This window comes from Xenopus tropicalis, chromosome 8, assembly GCF_000004195.4.
Source record: "Xenopus tropicalis strain Nigerian chromosome 8, UCB_Xtro_10.0, whole genome shotgun sequence".
NCBI classification, from domain to species: domain Eukaryota; kingdom Metazoa; phylum Chordata; class Amphibia; order Anura; family Pipidae; genus Xenopus; species Xenopus tropicalis.
The window spans coordinates 31,461,336-31,479,984 of record NC_030684.2 but is presented as its reverse complement, the minus strand read 5'-3'; the positions used below and the strand labels follow the sequence as shown (position 1 = coordinate 31,479,984).

At 43.9% G+C, this 18,649-nt stretch overlaps 1 long non-coding RNA gene across 7 annotated transcripts in view; it reads left to right on the top strand.

Annotated features, from left to right (window-relative positions):
• Positions 1-3,366: 3,366 nt before the first annotated feature.
• Positions 3,367-18,649, top strand: part of LOC108645184 — a 125,288-nt gene continuing 110,005 nt past the window's right edge. For all 7 annotated transcript variants that reach the window (XR_004219910.1, XR_004219905.1, XR_004219906.1 and 4 more), the window contains exons 1-3: positions 3,367-3,527; positions 5,903-5,993; positions 17,935-18,145. This is a non-coding gene — a long non-coding RNA (uncharacterized LOC108645184). The remainder of the gene's footprint in view (positions 3,528-5,902; positions 5,994-17,934; positions 18,146-18,649) is intronic.

Genomic DNA, 18,649 nt, shown 5'->3' with positions numbered 1-18,649 from the left:
AGGGAACCACACTAAACCAATAAGGTATAGGTATAACTGTAAGTAGATACATGGGACTTTGCCCAGTAACAGTCAAATCATGAAGAGGTAGGGAATTAAGGCCATAGGGGAGCTTAACCATATGGGTCCCTACACCTTATACAGCTTTTGTTGTCCCAGTTGCACCTTTGGCTGGTATCCCCTTCGGGTTTCTTTTTTTTATGATTATGAACAACTGAACCCTCCAAAACAAAGCAAGCCTTTACCCGGTATGGCTGGCTGCATTTACCACCACTTGCCCACATTGCCAAGGACCCCACTGCCCCTCCTAAAGCTGTGACATCAAGTCGATTACTAAGCTGACTACCACCGACCAAAGCCAACTAGGGCGGGTGGGGACAATTCGGTCACTAAGATAAAACTGATCCCCTTGGTGACCTCACAGCTATTCTATAGAATTCCCGCTCACCCCTTCAGCCAATCACCTATTGAGCTATGATCACTCCAGCCAATGGCCTTCTCCCTAGCTGCATTCCCAGGGGGATCAAAAGTCTTCCCCATTTATTTCTTTGTTTGTTACTATGGGGAAGACTAACTATCCGCCAAAAAACATGAGACTTTGCATTTTCACATAGATGTGCCGGCACCGAGCATATTCAATGCTATTGGGCACAGGTAGGAGGGTGTTTAAGCATACGTGCCTACGCTATGTGTGGCATTAGCCTAACAGAGGCTGAGTGCAATCAGTGTGAGGTAAATAGTGCAGGTACTGGGAGTGATGTCACCACTTGGGGCAGGGCCAGTCCTAGGCCGATTGGACCTATTGCGCCCAATCGGGCCCCGCACCAGTGGGGGCCCCGAGCTTTTACTCCCCCCTCCATTCCACCCACAGACATTGAAACTCCGGGGCTCATTTCTCCCCGCTGAGCCCTGACTTGGGGGAGGGGAGCTCTCTGCTTGGGGAAGCAGGAAGTGTGTGAGGTGATGTTCTGAAGGAGTTAGTGTGTAGTGTGGGGTTTTTAAAGTAAACAGCCAAAGGGTGGCTAGAGCTCTACCAAAAATACAAGCCCGGTGAATAGAGACAGTCGGGCACTCAGGCCGTAATGGTTGCACTGTTACAAAACTTTGTTGTGAATGAAACAGGCAAGTTTGTGTTTAAAGTTACCCTGGATGTCACTTGCTTTGGCTTTGGGAAGTTATTGTCTGAGTGAATTCCCACAGAATCGTGTCCTTGCACCGGCCACATACATGTCATTTCTATTACAGTATTCACACTGAGAAGGGTTAAGGTCACCCTAGGCTACGGAACAGGGGATACTGACAGTGTTATTGGCAACCACAATAATTACAGACTCTGTGTGCTTGAAATGTCAGGGCCTATTTCTTATACCAGTACAGGCCTGGTTAGTACACCAAAGTGGGGAGTTGTAGCAAAATAATATATATACAGGTATAGGACCCGTTATCCAGAATGCTCGGGACCAAGGGTATTCCGGATAAGGGGTCATTCTGTAATTTGGACCTCCATACCTTAAGTCTGCTAAAAAATCAATAAAACATGAATTAACCCCAATAGGATTATTTTGCATCCAATAAGGATTATTTATATATTAGTTGGGATCAATTACAAGGTACTGTTTTATTACTACAGAGAAAAAAGAAAATCAGTTTAAAAATTCTGAATTATTTGATTAAAATGGAGTCTATGGAAGACGGGCTTTCCGTAATTCGGAGCTTTCTGGATAATGGGTTTCCGGATAAGGGGTCCGATACCTGTGTGTGTGTGTGTGTGTGTGTATATATATATATATTTAATGTTAATTGTAATGCTTAAACTGACATATATAGAGATGCATTTTGTTTTTGGTCTATCTGAAAGAATTAGCTGCTGGAAGTGAGTGGATTTTAGAAAAAAAGATCAAGGACCTGCTTTTATCCCAAAGAAGCAAAGTTGTGGAAATATACTGATATCGGTAAAAACAAAGAAGTTATAACAGAGAGGCCCCCTTCACATGCCCCTTTCCACAACTGCTCCATCAGTCTCTAGAAATGTGCACCCAGTACATTTGCCCCAAATGTAGAGTTTTGCAGAGGGCGGTGGCTGCCATGTTTGTCTCATCATGTCAGAGATTGCTGTGATTACCTGGAGGGCCATGTTGGCTTTCATCTTGGGGGTCACAACAGTCTATGCTTTAACAGGATCTGAGGTGGCTAACATGGTGGCTGTCACCCCATTGCAAAACTTTGTACACTGTGCCAATATATAATAGAGTTGGTGTTCATTATTTATTTTTTTTATAGTTTAATTATTTGCTTTCATTGTCCATCTTTCCAGCTTTCACATGGGGACCATTAACCCTGCTAGCCAAAAACCTTCTCACCTCTTCTACGTTGTTTTCTTTCATTTCCTCCCTGATATAGGCATAGGGTTAGGCAGCGTTATTGGACAATAGTAATACTTCAGGAATGTAATGCGAGTTATCTTTATTCCTGCATCTGATATGTGAGGAGGCCGATCCCATTCAATCCTAGGTTATCGTGTATGCTTGACGCAGTGTTCTTAGGATCTGACTGCATGTGTTTAACGTGACACAGACATAGAGGTTTGTTGCTACGATAACAGGGACCTCAGCACAAGCTCTGCCTTGGGTCAGTATCCCCACAGTATTTAATGCTCGCTGATCAGTTTTTATTTACACGCTTCACTGTTTCAGGATTCAGATACTATGCTACAGTTCTGGTTAAATACTGCTCTTGGTTATTTAATGCACTTTATTTGGTTTATTTTTCAGTATCTGATAATGTGATAGTGTCACAGTGGCATTTTTTGGGCACCATTTCTCTCTGTATAAACTGGAGTCCGTGCCTGGCACACCAGCCAGACAGTTGTAAATTGTCTCAAAATAGCATTCTCTACATCAGTACATCAGAGTTTGAAAGTCTCGCGTTTTTATGCGTATTTCGGCTACATGTGCCTGCACCAGAGCGTATTCCATTCATTCGGGTGCAGGCACATGTAGGAGGCGTAGGGCGGTATTTTCAACAATCGCTTTTTCGCTTGCCGAAAATATCCGCCCTAATCCTCGTCTGGCATCAGCCTTAAAGGCTGATCGACAAATCACATTCTGGGAACTAACCCCACCTATATTAACACCTACTAATAAAGTACATTTCTTACTGTTTACCGCTACTATAATTTTTTGTCAAAAACCAAATTCCTCCTACAGCTCAACGCACTGCCCTATTAGTGCAGCGGAGGAACACCACCAGGTGCCGTAGAACTGCCTGCCTCACTGCCCTGCAACACCACCAGCTGCCGTAGAACTGCCTGCCTCACTGCCCTGCAACACCACCAGATGCCGTAGAACTGCCTGCCTCACTGCCCTGCAACACCACCAGCTGCCGTAGAACTGTCTCTCACTGCCCTGCAACACCACCAGCTGCCGTAGAACTGCCTGCCTCACTGTCCTGCAACACCACCAGAGCTTTTGGAAATTCGGCTCCTCTATCTAGTCGGCACCTCCTGCTCCCTCCAGATTCTTCAAGTAGTAAGTCAGGGAGAGGGTCACACAGTCAGTGGCTCCTCACCCCCGGTTTTACTCCTTACCTGCTCCTGCTTTATTATCCATGAATTGTAAAAATACACCAACTGATTACTGTGCAATCATGAGCCACAGTTGAGTAGAAAGTCAGTAATTGGTCTGTTTGTTTTTATAATTGATTGTTATGATGTTGTAATTGCCTGGGAATCGTGATTTCTGGTCTTGTACTTCCCTCCCACCTGTTTTATTGTGCTGCAAATTAGTTTTTATTTTATTAAATTGTGTGCCTTGTTTTATGCCTTATGCCTTTATCTTGGCCCTTGGCTTGCCTTATAATATTCTTTGTTGGAGTCTTGGGTGAACATGGTGATTTTGAAATAGGGGCCAAATCCAGTATAACTATCTTTTATTTTTTTGTTTTCATGAATCCATTATTCTTACTGGGGTTAACCCTACCTGATACCAGGAGAGGCTCCTGTCTGGCACACCCCAATTGCTGCACCCTAGACAGCTAACTCTTCTGCCTACCCCTAGTTACGCCCCTGCCTGAAACAGGTGAACTTGAAAGTTACAATTGTGTGCTTCATGCTTAAAAATAAACATGGCCAGGCCAAGTCACAGGCGCACCCAAGGCAAAGCCCTTTCATCTCCCTGCCCCACGGCATGTGTGCATTTGCTCCCACAGTGACACGCAGCGGGAAGAGGGGATGAGCATCATGGGGCCAGTGAGCGCTGCATGAGGCCTCTAGGGGTAGCCAGGCAGAAGAGGTAGGTGTCCTGGTACCCCCCACCTTTGCGCCCTAGACACATGTCTCTTCTGCCTATCCCCAGTTCCAGCCCTGCTGCTGCTGAGCAGGAAGCTTTTGTGCTTGAGGGAACACACACGAATGGTCCTGCAGGTCCAGCTGGCTTTGGTGCTACAACTCCCAGTACCCTGCATCCAGCTTAGGGCAATGTATTATATCCATGGTACATAGTATTAATGGGAAAGAGCAGGCAATGCAAAGGTACGTTCTGCTTTATTATACTTTAGCGTTGCCAAGATGCTTAAAAAAAAGGTGCAGGTTTCCCAAAAACATGTCCCAAAACCTACAACAAGTGTGTGCTTCTTATATGCTTTGGGCCCAGGGCACTTTCACGTGTGTCTGGTTGTACTGCCATATGTGTGTGTATCTGGGGGGTATTGTGATTATCTTTATCCTATATAGTAGCATCATGGGAGTTACAGTGACTATTCTGCTTATAGGTTATTATGAGACTGTCTAGTAAAGTCCAAATATTGCAAATCTTGTAGTGGTTGGTATGGGTTGATGTGTTAAAGGGCCAGATTCTGTGTGTTATTAGTATTTAAACAGATTAATAGTTAAGCTGTGCATCTGTCTAGTGGAACCATAACCAACAAGGCAGATAGTGTGTGTGTATATATATATATATATATATATATCCTTACAGCAGGAATGTACACATTGGCTGCCCTGCCTTGACACATTCTAGCATTATCTAAAAATTAAACAAATTCTAGTTTTTGTCCTTAACAGGATGACTTAAACTCCATCATTGGCCATACAAATCCCCTGGAATGCAGGTCCTATACCCCCAGTTTGGCTGCTAAAGCCCCAACTCCCTATTGTCTGTGTAGGTCCCTACCCTTAGGCCTACAGCACATGGGGCAAATACATTTTGACTCCTTGCTAAAAACTGATAATGCCCTGCCTTGTTAGTAATGGGGATCCCGGGAAAGTAGCAGCACCAGCGATTTCCTCTTCTGTGTGAAGACATCTACACTCACACACACTCACATATAACATTCTTATTGTGTATCATATGCAAAGTGTGTGTATAAATACATTTATATTTGAAACACAAGCATCTAATTAAATAAGATTTAGCCAAGCAATGTTTACTTAAGGTTTTTTTTTGGTTAGGGAAGTAGCATTTGGGGACTTTGCCATACTTAAAATGACTGATTATTTTTTTTAAGGGTGAGTTACAGCCGTATTTCCTTTTCACTCCTGAGTTAAGAACTGAGGCCTTATTTTTAATGCACAGCCCATTTTACAGCCCTACGCTTTGGTTATTTGAGATGCCATCCGAGAAAGTAGAAAGATATACCTACCCATTTTAACCTTTGGAAAATTTGTCCTTTGTGAATATATATCATACTTTTGTAGGCTCTTATGACACAATGCGTTGAAGGTGCTTATTTGTACATAAGTTTTCTTTTCATTGTGGGGCCTTTATATGCTATTGATCCATGTATATTGGGCATTAAACAGCTCAGTAAACCCTGGAATTCATTTTTAGTTGTTTGATCTTGTACAGGAGGGTGTGTGGGAGATATGATGTTGTAACATGGAGCTTTCATCTGATTTTATCTCCAGTCTGCTGCCCTGATGGAGGGGAGAGTGGAGCTGAAGGAGTGAGTAGAAGAGCTTGAGCACAAGTGCATCCAAGGGGAGACAGGCCGTGCTGGTAAGTAGTTATCCCCGGCTGGTATTTGTATAGTTCTACACATGTATCCCTACCCTCTGCTATAGGCAGCTCACTTATAGGGCACCTATCGTTGAAATATATATTAATCCGCCCAACATGTGGCCTATTAGAGCCTGCATTCTAGTTTGGAGGACAATACTATTTTGGGCAGATATTGCCCCTAGGAAGCGTCCTGCCGCCATGTTGAGAATTACTCATGTGCATAATGGGGAGGGTCCCAGTCAGCACATTATGCAACTGGTACATGTGACACAGGATCAGCCAATTACTTGCCTGTTCTTATGTCACAAGTGTTTTCTGGCTAAAATATTATTTGCCTCCGACCGTTGTGTGGGCTCTTATAACCCACTCCTCCGGTAAGGGATCGATGTTGCTATGATAGGTGGCCTTTAAGCTAAAACAATAGAGGTTGTGAGAAATGTCTCATCCAATAAAGAGCCACACACACATCTGTATTTTGAGTGGTTTCATGAGAGTGGGTGCATGTGTATTCATTGCTGCTTTCCCCGCTGCTTGCTCCCTGTGAGCCCAGACTGCAGGTTTGTAGATGGGTTCTTTAGGTGCCAATAAGAGGCTGTGAGACTTTATTTCATGTTACTGGGAACTCGTCAGGGATTCTATGTCCGACCTATGGTGCACTCTGTACCTACCTCCTGTCTGCTGCTACAAAAATTCAAAAACTTCCTGGTTGCTAAGGTAATTTGGATCCTAGCAACCAGATAGCTGTTGTAACTGCAAACTGCAGAGTTGTTGAACAAAAATTGAAATAATTTAAAAAGTACAAATAATAAAAAGACCAATTGCAAGTTATTTGAGAATATTTCTCTCTACACTTTACTAGATATTAACTCAAAGATGAGCAACCCCTTTAATATTATACAGCAGAAGATAAACATGATTGGATGCTGAATGCCCCTACAGTGCAGCAATGTATCAGATTATTGTGTGGGTGCTACTAGGAGACTAGGCTGGGCACCCAGATTTTGCAGACGCTCAGGGGCAAGTTCTATATGTAACTTCCCTGAGGCCCCAGAACCGTTGTAATGTCTCCCCATGCTGGTGTTTGTATCCAGCAAAGCTTGGAAGCTCTTTATTCTGCTCTTGTATAAGGCACGGTGCCACAGGGGTTCTGCCCGCTGCTGCTTCCTGGTACCTTTATCCTCATTCACACGCACCTGGTTCAGATGGCACCGGCAGGACTAGGGATCCATATATTATGAAATGCGAATGGATTTGACACATATAAAAGAGTTACCTGTGTGTCAGAAATCAGAAGGATTTCCCTTCCCCTCAGTATAGGGGTTCCATTATGTCATTATTGCTCACCTGCTAATATTCTGTGTACCCAGGAGAAATGGTGCCATAGTAACCCTACAGAGACTGGTTTAGGCTTTGTACCCACAGGTACCTTCTCATCTGCCCAATAAATATTGTATAATGCATTTTACCCTTCAGTGATTGGGGCTCAGGGCTGGAGAGTGAGGGAAGGGCAGAGCCAGTTTGCTCATGTGCATTACATTCCCTATGGGGGGGCACCGGATGAGCCAGACTGTGGGTGAATGGGATCCATTCCTCATACTAAGTATATTACAATATGGGCAATATCTCTAGGCAATGAGAATCCTTTTATAAGGATTTGCTCTGTGATACATTCACATGTCAGTATCACATTCAATTCTGGTTTCTTTTTATCTTTACCCTCAGCTTTTCCATGCCCGTATGTGCCAGTGGGGGGCACTGAGCATACAGCCTTCATGCCATGATGGGGAATGGTGGGAGGATCCCAAGAATGCCCATTAGAACCTCAGTCTGTGAGCCCAGTATGAGAATGCTCTGGGGAGCAGCCATACCCGCACGAGGACTTCTCCCACTCCCTCCCCTTCAATGTGTTACCCCTGTCAAATGAGCCCAGTTACCAAAATAAAGGCACACAGAGCCGCTTGGTGGTAAATCTGTGTAAGTCACAGCTTTATTGTTGATAAACATAATACATTGCGCTTTTTTATTGGTCCTGAGGAAGGCAAAAAAAAACCTCTGAGAAGCTTTGGCCAATCTGCTTAATTAGAGGGAAAAATTCCTTCCTGACTCCTTAACGGCAATCGGATTTGCTCCCAGGATCAATGCGCCATATTTAACCAAGGAAATGGGTGAGAGGGAAACAACAGGGAATATGGCAGAATACACATGGCCGCCATTAAGCTGCTAGATGAATAGTGCATTCCTTTCCATTCCATTGGACCCCAGGCAGCCTGCAGACCCCGGCTTCTGCAGTCTGAGGGATGGAGTGAAAAGGAATAAAGGGGGAGGCACTGCTGTTGGAACTGCAGTGTAAGCAGGGGGCCACCACTGGTGGAAGAAAGAGGGGAAGACAGCAATATGGCAGAATACACAGAGAACCTATAAGCCACAAGGTGAATACAGCATTCCATTGGACCCCAGGCAGCCTGCAGACCCCGGCTTCTGCAGCCTGAGAGGTGGAGTGAAAAGGAATGCAAATGACTTTGTGGCTTAAGGGTGCTGTTATGTATAAAACCATATAATGGATTGAGTAGGGGGCACCGCAGGTGGAATAGTGGCGGCTGGAAGGGGTAGCACCACTGGTGGAATGTGTTGGGCAGTAGTGGAGGCACAGCTGGTAGAATTCGGTTGTTCTTACCTACTGCTAATGAGGGTACCTAGACAGAGGTGCAACTGTACTTGGTACCCAGGAAATTGGTAGTGGTGCTGTCAGTAGGTGCCTTTTCCAATATGTTTGAAGGGCCATAGAAAGATGAGAGAGAAACATAGATTTTATACGGCACCTTAATATCTCTCGTTGTCCCGCATCAGGATGGCCTTGTTGACAGCCTCTAGTTCTTTATAGAGGCCTTTTAGGTGGGCTTTAATATATTTATAGTCCCCTCGGAACTCGGCCTTGAGAAGGAATCGCCACCATTTTGTTATTTTGATGCAATCCCTTGCCATCCACAGATCGTACAGGGCCATCTTGATGTCACCCGTTATCTGGCCCCTAATGCCCTCCAAATAGGGGCCTGCGCGTGGATCCTCAAAATCCCTGATCTCGAAGATGTCCAGATGAGGGGGGATCCACCATGAGATCTAGAGAAATGCAGGAAACAAGAAGACATTAAGTTTAATCACAGTGATAATCATGAGAGTGACAATTAGCCCAAATAGCACAGCAATGTGTATTTATTACCACTAGGGGCGCTTACCTTTCCATAGCGGTACTCATAGTACTGCCGGCTGCTGGCACTCATGCCCATCTCTACTGCCCCTGTAATATAAAAGAGAGATTTGGGAAGGTTAGAGTTAATGTAAAGATGTAATATTAAAATACAGACCCCAAATAAACACAATAAAGAACAGATATAGGGGTACTGTAATAACTGCAGCACATTTACTCCTTTTTTAATAATAAGCCTTTTCAACCAGAAACTGGGGTTCCAATTAAAAACAAAGCCTTATGTATATAGTTTGCTTGTACCCCCGCCCTACCCAGGCCTGTTCCATTACACTAACACAAGCCCTTGCCCCCCCCAGATCCTGCCCATTTCCAAGCAATCTCTTCCCATTTGATTTGGTGCAGAAATCAGACTATTATTCCTGTCAGGGCCCCCACCCTCCTCTGGATCAGCCAGCAGTTATACAGGTTTTATTTAGGCAAAAAGGTTAAACTTCATGAATGTGTATCTTTTTTTAACCTCATCTACTATATAATACATATTACAGAGGGGAAAATACAGGTTCCTTACCAGATGACCCACAAGGGGCCGGCAGGTTCTTCTTCTTCCTCTTCTTCTTCTTCTTCTTCTTCTGCTCTTGATGGAAGTTTTAGTCTTTAAAAAGACTTTTCTGCGTCGTCTTCTTTATCTTTTTCTTTGTCGCTGGGAGTCACTGAAAATCGCTCGAGTCGCTCAAATCGCTTAAATCGCTCGGATATTTCACTTTATGAGGAGAGAGAAGAGACTGTAAGCTCTTGTGAGTCGGGCCCTCTCTGCCATTCATAGCAATACATACTGGGGTTCCCTTTCTGTATCATTCCCAGTGGTACTGCGCTACTGAATATGTTTCCTGCTCAATGGGGGCTTCTCATAACCCGCCCTGCTCTGATAAGTTCCCCTTCACCCATAACACAAGGGATCCTTATTTTAGGCATTAATTCTGATTTGTGCTATTGTCTTTCTTCTCATGGCTTCCCTTACCCACCATCCACTCTAGTGCTGAGACCAATAACTGTTGCTAGGATGATTGGGACTCTAGTAACCAAATGACATTTGGTATTAACTGCTAAAGAGAGGCAGAGTAAATGGCTTAACAGTTCAAAAGCAGCAACAAGTAAACAAGAAACACCAAACACACATTGCCCTAGAACTATAACCACAGAGGATGCTGGGAATTGTAGTCCAGGTTTTAGACCCCATCATTGGTTTGTCCCCCCTGAAGTTTTACCCCCTGTACCCCCATGGATGCTTTTTGGGGGAAATGCAAAGTTGCCTAAAATGAATCCCCTTTTCCTGCTTGTCAAGCAAATGTAATTTGGAAAGACAAACTGACATTTCCAATGGACAGCTTCATGACAAGCATCTGCCCAGGCAAAAGGAGGCAATGGGGGGCCAATTTGGGGAGTTTTGGAGCCAAAGGGGCAATTTTTGCCCTACTCCCCAAGCTACTATAAATCATTGGTGCCAAACCACCCCAAATTGCCCCTTGTATTGTTGTTTTTAATATGCCCCCCTGCCCCAGTGTTGGTATCTGCTGCACTTACCTCTGAAACCAGAAATGAAATAACTGTCACTGTCACGAGACATGAAGTCACCTTCCCTAACAGCTTTCAGCCAATCAGAGCTGCACACAGTCATAATGCATGGTATGCCAGTAACTGGCAGCCAATCACATACTCAGGTACATATGTGATAGTGTTTGGCTGCATGGTGAGACTTGTGACCAATCAAGCTCGCCCTTACTGATTCACATAAAAACAAACAAAAGCATCCTTAGAACCAGGGCCCCCATCAGAACTCACAGGGCCCTGAATGGACTCTACCTTTCAGGGGAGGGCCAAGCCGACTGGGCACCTTTGGCAACCCAGTCAGCCACCTTGCCCCAGCAACCTCACCGCCGTGTGTGTGCCATGGGGGGGGGGGGGTCATTACTCTGCAATGACAAGTGGGGAAGCCATTACAAGGAAGCACGGACTAGGGGTAGGCAGGAGAGGTACATGCCTGGCGTCCCCCATTGTTTGCACCCTAGGCAGCTGCCTCTTCTGCCTCCCCCTAGTTCTGGCCCTGAAAACAAATAAGTAGTCCCTTACAAAACCCCCCCCCCCCCCCCCAACATGGGACACCACCAAAAAGGCCCATCCATAAGGTACATTAGTTCCAATGAAAAAGTTAAAGAAATCAGAATGTTATCAAGCTCTTGACATCTCCAGGCCTGATGGCAGACCATGTTTCCTATAATATTTAGTGGAAGATTCTTCCAAGACTTTTTTCTCAGTAAAAAATGACCTGCAAAATACATGTATATTATTTTCCAAAAACATAACAGAAATATCAAATTGTATTAAGAGGGGAATTTATTAGCTGTCATATTTTTTCCATGATTTATTGTTTTTTGTTTTTTTTTTTAGCTAAAACTCAAACTTTTCATGGGAAAAAAGCATGCATTTTTGCAATTTTTTTAAGCACAAAAACCACTAATACAGGTATGGGACCCCTTATCCGGAAACCTATTATCCAGAAAGTTCCAAATTACAGAAATTACATCTCCCATAGACTCCATTTTAATCAAATAATTCACATTTTTAAAAAGTATTCCCTTTTTCTCTGTAATTATAAAACAGTACCTGTACCTTATGCCAACTTAGATATAATTACCCCTTATTGGGGGCAGAACAGCCCTATTGGTTTTTTTTAATGGTTAAATGATTCCCTTTTCTCTGTAATAATAAAACAGTACCTGTACTTGATCCCAACTAAGATATAATTACCCCTTATTGGGGGCAGAACAGCCCTATTGGGTTTATTTAATGGTTAAATGATTCCCTTTTCTCTGTAATAATAAAACAGTACCTGTACTTGATCCCAAATAAGATATAATTAACCTTATTGGAGCAATCCTATTGGGTTTAATTACTTTTTACATTTTTTTTAGCAGACTAAAGGTAGGAGATCTGAAATACGGAAAGACCCCTTATCTGGAAAACCCCAGGTCCCGAGCATTATGGATAACGGGTCCCATACCTGTACATCTAAAAGTTGTGGATTTTCTGTAGAAGTTATTGAGGAGTTTGCCTAGACAAATTGCAACATTTTTTAATTTAATTAAAATGGGAAATATGTGGTCTTTCCGTTTGTGCTTTTTAAATTTGGATTTTCTAATAAATGACTGACAATAATGAAAATGAGTTTCATTGTGGTTTCAAAAAACTCAAACAAAAAAATTCGAATGCGGATAAATGACCCCCAAAGATGAAGAAAATATCCTGGGCAGCTGGTTACATTCGAAACCCTAGGGCATTTCTTTGGCTATTTCTGTTTTTTTTTTTCTTTTTGTTAATGTATTAACCTTCTTTCAGGCTACATGTTTTGTAACTCTGGGGGGTTTATATAGCATATAGCATTTGTCTGCTTTTTTTCCATCTTGTAAAAATTCTACTGTGTAAGGCCTGAGTGAGGCTACCAAAAGGGAGGGGACTGGAGGTGCTACAACTGTATGGACGTTTGGCCATACTTCCAACAGAATAACTCAAAATAATTCACAAAAAGGGGGGTTGTGGGAGCACTCCAAGGCTTAGTATAATGTACCAGTGCAATGGAGGTGCAAGTGATCTGGTCAAATTAGCTACAAGCATAGAAAAGGCAGAGGATTGATCCATGTACATTGCCCAGTCCCCTGTTTCACAAGTAATTTAGTATCTATGCCAGGGCATGTATTCCAAGCACCAGGAGGTTTTAGTTACAAAGTTATAATCATAAAATTGGTAAGTGTCATGATCGGTAACCCAAAACCTAGAACATTTGCCAAGGTTCTGAGCGAGCAAATGAACCAGATTGTAGGAGGAAGACTGAGGCAGCTTACTAGAATCAGAGTCAGGCAGGCCAGATCAAAACCAGAACCGTAGTGCACAACAAAATCAGTATCCAGATGAGATGTAAAGCAGGCAAAGGGGGTCAGTCCAGGCAGAGTTCAGTCGAAGTCAAGATACAGGCAAGGGACAGAACTGAATGCGCACCCAGGAATTATGCTAGATAGACCTATAATGGGTGTGGAAGGAACTGAGACTAGGGATCTACAGACATGATAATTGGAGATTTACAACAGGTGTGGGAAAATAGAGAGCACCTATAGCCATTATTCCTGCCTGGAAAACTAGGGCTATTATTGAAGTGAACCAAGAACCCAGCAGTCCGCTCAAATAGGCTAGAGGCAATTAAACTGCACAGCAAGTAGTGGGTTCCTAGTTGAAATCTAGACAGGATGTTACAGTAAGCCACATATCATAAATATTTACTTCCAGTTATATTTTTTATAGGTTGGAACCTTCCTACATAGTAGCATTTCTTGGAAAAGTGTCTCCAGACCAGGGCATTGGTCTCAGCATTTATAGAAGAGAGATTACCAAGACCAACACCCATTTTTAAAAGTCATAAGACAAAAATTAAATGGACAGGTGTGAGGGTGTAACTTTGTAAATAGAACCCCCCCCCCTTTTTTTTAAAAAAACAAAAACAAATACTAAATGCTAAAAAGGCTTCTGAAGCAAGGGGCCAGGGAATGTGCATTGACCAATAATCCCCTCCTTTTCTATGTTTGTAGTAACATGGCAAGATCAGTTGCACTTTCATTGTACTGGTATATTTGACTTAGCCTTGGGGTGCAAACACAACCCCCCCTTTTGTGTATTCTAAACCTACCAAAAACCAGGTGATAGCAAAAATGACAACCCTATTGTCACCTCGTATGGCAGTGAAATCAGTGGCACCTACAAAGGCAGACAATTGTCCCAAGCATAAATGCTTGGAGATGGGCATTGATGGGAACAAACAGAACTAGAATAGACAGAACAGTACTGCAAGGACTAAAAAGCCTGTCAAACAAAGATAAATTATAAATATATATAAAAATAAATATATATAAAAATAAATATATGGCTACACACTAATGCTGGGTGCTGGCACAGGTATACGGGATGGATAGTGGGGGCTAAATAAATATATGGCTACACACTAATGCTGGATTCTGGCACAGGTACACGGGGCAGAAAGTGGGGGTAAATAAATATATGGCTACACACTAATGCTGGATTCTGGCACAGGTACACGGGGCAGAAAGTGGGGGCTAAATAAATATATGGCTACACACTAATGCTGGATGCCGGCACAGGTACACGGGGCAGAAAGTGGGGGCTAAATAAATATATGGCTACACACTAATGCTGGATGCTGGCACAGGTACACGGGGCAGAACGTGGGGGCTAAATAAATATATGGCTACACACTAATGCTGGATGCTGGCACAGGTACACGGGGCAGAAAGTGGGTGCTAAATAAATATATGGCTACACACTAATGCTGGATGCTGGCACAGGTACACGGGGCAGAATGTTGGGGTAAATAAATATATGGCTACACATTACTGCTGGATGCTGACACAGGTACACGGGGCAGAAAGTGGGTGCTAAATAAATATATGGCTACACACTAATGCTGGATGCTGGCAGAGGTACACGGGGCAGAAAGTGGGTGCTAAATAAATATATGGCTACACACTAATGCTGGATGCTGGCACAGGTACACGGGGCAGAAAGTGGGGGCGAAATAAATATATGGCTACACACTAATGCTGGATGCTGGCACAGGTACACGGGACAGAAAGTGGGGGCTAAATAAATATATGGCTACACACTAATGCTGGATGCTGGCACAGGTACACGGGACAGAAAGTGGGGGCTAAATAAATATATGGCTACACACTAATGCTGGATGCTGGCACAGGTACACGGGGCAGAAAGTGGGGGCTAAATAAATATATGGCTACACACTAATGCTGGATGCTGGCACAGGTACACGGGGCAGAATCTTTGGGTAAATAAATATATGGCTACACACTAATACTGGATGCTGGCACAGGTACACGGGACAGAAAGTGGGGGCTAAATAAATATATGGCTACACACTAATGCTGGATGCTGGCACAGGTACACGGGACAGAAAGTGGGGGCTAAATAAATATATGGCTACACACTAATGCTGGATGCTGGCACAGGTACACGGGGTAGAAAGTGGGGGCTAAATAAATATATGGCAACACACTAATGCTGGATGCTGACACAGGTACACGGGGTAGAAAGTGGGGGCTAAATAAATATATGGCAACACACTAATGCTGGATGTTGGCACAGGTATACGGGATGGATAGTGGGGGCTAAATAAATATATGGCTACACACTAATGCTGGGTGCTGGCACAGGTATACGGGATGGATAGTGGGGGCTAAATAAATATATGGCTACACACTAATGCTGGATTCTGGCACAGGTACACGGGGCAGAAAGTGGGGGTAAATAAATATATGGCTACACACTAATGCTGGATTCTGGCACAGGTACACGGGGCAGAAAGTGGGGGCTAAATAAATATATGGCTACACACTAATGCTGGATGCCGGCACAGGTACACGGGGCAGAAAGTGGGGGCTAAATAAATATATGGCTACACACTAATGCTGGGTGCTGGCACAGGTACACGGGGCAGAAAGTGGGGGCTAAATAAATATATGGCTACACACTAATGCTGGGTGCTGGCACAGGTACACGGGGCAGAAAGTGGGTGCTAAATAAATATATGGCTACACACTAATGCTGGATGCTGGCACAGGTACACGGGGCAGAACGTGGGGGCTAAATAAATATATGGCTACACACTAATGCTGGATGCTGGCACAGGTACACGGGGCAGAAAGTGGGTGCTAAATAAATATATGGCTACACACTAATGCTGGATGCTGGCACAGGTACACGGGGCAGAATGTTGGGGTAAATAAATATATGGCTACACATTACTGCTGGATGCTGACACAGGTACACGGGGCAGAAAGTGGGTGCTAAATAAATATATGGCTACACACTAATGCTGGATGCTGGCAGAGGTACACGGGGCAGAAAGTGGGTGCTAAATAAATATATGGCTACACACTAATGCTGGATGCTGGCACAGGTACACGGGGCAGAAAGTGGGGGCGAAATAAATATATGGCTACACACTAATGCTGGATGCTGGCACAGGTACACGGGACAGAAAGTGGGGGCTAAATAAATATATGGCTACACACTAATGCTGGATGCTGGCACAGGTACACGGGACAGAAAGTGGGGGCTAAATAAATATATGGCTACACACTAATGCTGGATGCTGGCAGAGGTACACGGGGCAGAAAGTGGGGGCTAAATAAATATATGGCTACACACTAATGCTGGATGCTGGCACAGGTACACGGGGCAGAATCTTTGGGTAAATAAATATATGGCTACACACTAATACTGGATGCTGGCACAGGTACACGGGACAGAAAGTGGGGGCTAAATAAATATATGGCTACACACTAATGCTGGATGCTGGCACAGGTACACGGGGCAGAAAGTGGGGGCTAAATAAATATATGGCTACACACTAATGCTGGATGCTGGCACAGGTACACGGGGTAGAAAGTGGGGGCTAAATAAATATATGGCAACACACTAATGCTGGATGCTGACACAGGTACACGGGGTAGAAAGTGGGGGCTAAATAAATATATGGCAACACACTAATGCTGGATGTTGGCACAGGTATACGGGATGGATAGTGGGGGCTAAATAAATATATGGCTACACACTAATGCTGGATGCTGGCACAGGTACACGGGAGTGAAAGTGGGGGCTAAATAAATATATGGCTACACACTAATGCTGGATGCTGGCACAGGTACACTGGGTAGAAAGTGGGGGCTAAATAAATATATGGCTACACACTAATGCTGGATGCCGGCACAGGTACACGGGGCAGAAAGTGGGGGCTAAATAAATATATGGCTACACACTAATGCTGGATGCCGGCACAGGTACACGGGGCAGAAAGTGGGGGCTAAATAAATATATGGCTACACACTAATGCTGGTACAGGTACACGGGGTAGAAAGTGGGGGCTAAATAAATATATGGCTGTATGTGCGAACCCGCACCTGGAAGAGCCAAATTCAAGGGGCTAAAGAGCCGCTTGTGGCTCAAGACCCACAGTTTGCCAACCATTGCCCTAGTTATAAAGTCCTTATTATATTAGGGTCAGTTTTATCAAGGGCCATTTAGCCATCCAGTATATTTTGGGGGTGTGGGAGGAAAGCAGAGTGCCCTGAGGAAACACACAGAGACAGGTCTGGATTGGGATTCAAAATAAAAACAGCCCCACAGGCCCAATAAATAGTGACAGTCTATGGCATCTTACAGAAGCCCCTCTGGCATTTGCCAGAACCCACAGATTGCCAGTTTAGGAATGAAGAGAGATTATATAACTTCTTGCAGTTATTGCCCAGGTTAAAATCAAACCCCCAGCACTACAAGGCAATATACTAACCGTTGAGCCACTAGTGATCAATATGGTATTGTAGTGGTTTTGTGCATCCTTAGTTTTGTCACTGCACCCCATCTCCTGGAAACTGCAGAGGTCAAAGCAAGTGGCTGCATTTACATGAATATATATATATATACACACACATTTACGTAATGCGTACTTTTCTGAATGCTTGGGGTGGGAAGGCATTAGGAGCTTTGACCTTGAAGTACCCTTGTCTTGCTTGCCACAAAGTCACAAGACACATTTATTATTTTCCAAAATCCATAGCTGGTTATTATAATGAATCTATATATTGTTTGTCTTTGCAGTCCACATTCTTGCAACTCAGGCTGTCTCCTGGTCTTCGAAAGGTCCTTTTTGGCACGGCTCTTGGTACGGTCGCCCTAGCCCTGGCTGCACACCAGCTAAAACGGCACAAGCACAAGAAGAAGCAGATTACAGCAGGCAATGGAGGCCTAAAGCTCGGCGGGGTGCCTGGCTCTGTTTTGCCCGTTAGGCGTTCTTCCTCAGCTAAAAAAGGTGAGCGATATTGCTGTGTTTGCTGCCTGGGCAAATATAGATTCCTGACAAATCATATGACGCACGGAAATCTGTAGAGATTTGGGAACAAAATCCAGCACCAGGATTATCTGATCGGTGGGGGAGGTATTGATCATGTAAGCCATTTAGGCAAAGGATTATTTCCAAGAAAGAGACATCTGGGAGCAGTTTAATGGGCATACAACGATGCTAATTACAGCTCAGATTGTATATCCCTTAGGTAATATTAGGAAGGCTCAGTGCTTCTCAGATTGTGAGACTTCTTGCTAAATTGGTACGGCTCTACTCTTTCTGTTGCCCACATACATCTAGTAAATGTTTAGAATAGAATGTCAGTAAGAACACAAAAAGGTTAAAATGCTAGATGATACCCATGTGTTGGGCACCTTCCATCAGGGCAGTATTTTCTAGGGATGCACCGAATCTAGGATTCAGTATTCAACCAAGATTCTGCCTTTTTCAGCAGGATTTAGATTCAGCCGA